Raw genomic sequence first — 3,118 nt, forward strand, 5'->3', positions numbered from 1 at the left:
CATCACCAAATCCTGACTTTCCCCGGATACCCGACCATCACCTCGGTCACGTCCAAAATCTTCCACACCCAGCTGTTGTTTGTCACCACACAGAATCCATTTTCACCTAACACTTTTGTGAAACGAGAGCCTTCTTCCACTGATCAAGAAAACAAAGCAACCTATTTTTCCCGTCTTCTTTCACCTGCAAAACGAAATAAACCCAAAGCCACCTACTTTGATGGATCTTTTCTATTCGTTTTCTTTCGCATCTCCAGTAAATCTCTCCATTTTCCGGTGACCTACCCACAACCTACCGTCGGAAGAACCACCATTCTCGCCTTTACAGTCAAGATCACAACCATTGGATTCTACACCAGTGAAAATCATGAGCAAAAACACCTCAAAGCACCCTCACGAGCGCCTTCATCTATGTTAACACCCATTGCATGTTATACCAAGAGGCACAACGACCCTCTGCGACCTACTTCACCATCATCACATCTTGTTTCAACTAACAAATCATCATAATTAACCGCAGCTACCTGGTACACACAACAATGTTCTACCATTTGTATCAACTAGAAGACCTTCGGTCGAGAAGCCATTGCCAAACACCCGATTTTGACTACAATGGCAACCATGAACCCGAAGGCTCCTCACCTTCGAAATTCAACTCTCAAAACAGCCTTGTACCTTTTCACAAGCCCTAGGATCTGATACCAATTGTTGGTACATACCCTTGAGAAAAAACACACACAAAAGTCACTACTCACGTATGTATCTGAAAGTAAACTTGTTGGGAGAAAGCTTTTGAATTCAATGAAAATAGAGGTATTGAACAAAGGAAATAAGACACCTATTTATAGTAAACATTAACATGCACATCTCACGATATCCTATAAACTTGGTCAAACATGACCTTTTCTATTGTGCACATTCTAAAACATGGGTATAATCCCTTTATTTCAGCATGACTTAACCAAACACTCATGGATCATGGACTAGATCCGAACCATGACCCGTTGAACCAACCGATTAACCTAACAATAATCATATGTTTTTTGTTTTAGGATGACCATTGTTTACTTTTAGACACATATAAAAACATAAACTATCACAATAACATACTTATAGTTACTAGTTTTTTTTTAATAAGTGGCTAATAAACACTACCCTCTGGACAGACAAAATAGTTTATATGACCATATGTTTTACATTTTAGCTACACAAGATGTGGCCAATTTAAATCAATGGTTTAGAAACATAAAAAATTTCTTCAGTAGACCATATATAAATCTATCATCTCATATAAAAACAATCACAAAAATATCTTAAAGATCAAAAAGATACCATGAGAGTTGCTCACATTTAGCATAGTTTTCTTACCATGGCTAGTAATGTAATATTTTTTTATATTCAATTATGGCTAAATGAATCAAAATACTATACAATGGCCACATAAATCAATAAAAAGTGTAGCTAAAACTAGGATAGAATTTTATTAGTGGCCTTTAGTGTAATGCCAACCTCAGGTATGGATTTAAACTTGTTTAATTTTGGGATTTCCTGTTGGCCACAATGTTGTAACAGTCGATGTCAGTTATGCTCATTCCAGTCTTTTATGTTTAATTTTTTTGTAAATAATGTCCTTACATAGGGCGTACATGGCTGTACATCGGGCGTAAGTTAGCAGGCTTATGGCGGGTCAAAAGTAGAGTATGTTGGGCATACCTATGAGTACACCCAGCATACTCGTGTATTCCCTAAACCCTAATATTTTGGGTTGTGTACCCTATTTAAGAATCATAATCCCTCTTGGACCTTTTCATGACTAGCCTCCATCCCTTTAAACCCTAAAAACGATACCTTATCCCTTGTGAGTGAGATTTAAAGCTTGAGAGTGATCCTTGATTGTTCATGGTAATGAAGGAAGGACATTCAAGAAGTAGTGGTGCATTCAAGCCTTTGGATCCAGAATCTACATCTCTTTGTTCACCGTTTGAAGGTATAAAGCTCAGACATTGGAGCATGTTTTGATAGATCTTGTTTAAACTTGGATTTAAGTTCATTTTGTCCCAAAACCTTGATCTTTGTGAGTATGGAATACTCCAGATTAGGGTTGTTAATCGGGTCAACCCGATCGGGTTTCGGGTTAAATGGGTCGGGTTAGTCGGGTTTGCAAAAATAAAATTTTCACCCAAAACCCGACCCTATTAAGGTACGGGTTAGTCGAGTTCGGGTTAATCGGGTTACGGGTTAATAGGGTCGGGTTAGTCGGGTTAATCGGATTGAAATGTAAGTCAGACTAATGTTTTTCCATTTGAGCAAATCAGGTAATAGTTTAAGGACTCAATATGTAAATTGCTAAACAAATGCTCAATTCATTATGTTGTTAGTGTAGGTTATACGTAGAAAGTAAGATAGATTCAATTTGTATCATGTTTATAAATCACATTAATATAAGGACTGAAAATATAAATTTCAAGAAAATGTTATGTTTATTTTATTACTTATGACAACCATAATCTTCGTCGATGATAAGAAAAAAAATGAACGTTTTTTGTCTTCATGATATGATTTAACTTTTAAACGAAGAGAAATAAAGTTGAAGAATAACAATAGCTATAAAGTGTTGTACTATACAAACTTTTAGTTAAACGGGTTATTCGGGTTGACCCGAAACCTGATTTTTTAAAATAAAAAATAACCCTAAACCCAACCCTAACTTCAATTCGGGTTATTCGGGTTAACCCGAATAACCCGATTAGAAATTTTGACCCTATTAAACCCGACCCAAATTACCTTATTCGGGTTTGGGTCGGGTCGGGTTAGTCGGGTTCGGGTTTTTTTGACACCCCTACTCCAGATCATATGAGTTGTCCTTTCAGAAGTTTTAAGGTGCTTAGAGTCATAAAAATGTTAGCTTGGTCCTTTCCTTTCTTCCATGCATGAGTTATGGGGATTTTGGTGAACTGAAATGTTAGTGTTTTGAGATTAAGCTCTCTTTAGCCATGTAAAGGCACAAATTCAGAGATTGTTGATTATGATTTCTATTATGGTCATATCTGATGTTGGAGTAAGTGTCTTAATAATTAAGACCTTAAAAATGAAGTTTTGGGATCAGTCGTGTACCCGA

Source organism: Lactuca sativa, chromosome 3, assembly GCF_002870075.4.
Source record: "Lactuca sativa cultivar Salinas chromosome 3, Lsat_Salinas_v11, whole genome shotgun sequence".
Classification (NCBI taxonomy): Eukaryota; Viridiplantae; Streptophyta; class Magnoliopsida; order Asterales; family Asteraceae; genus Lactuca; species Lactuca sativa.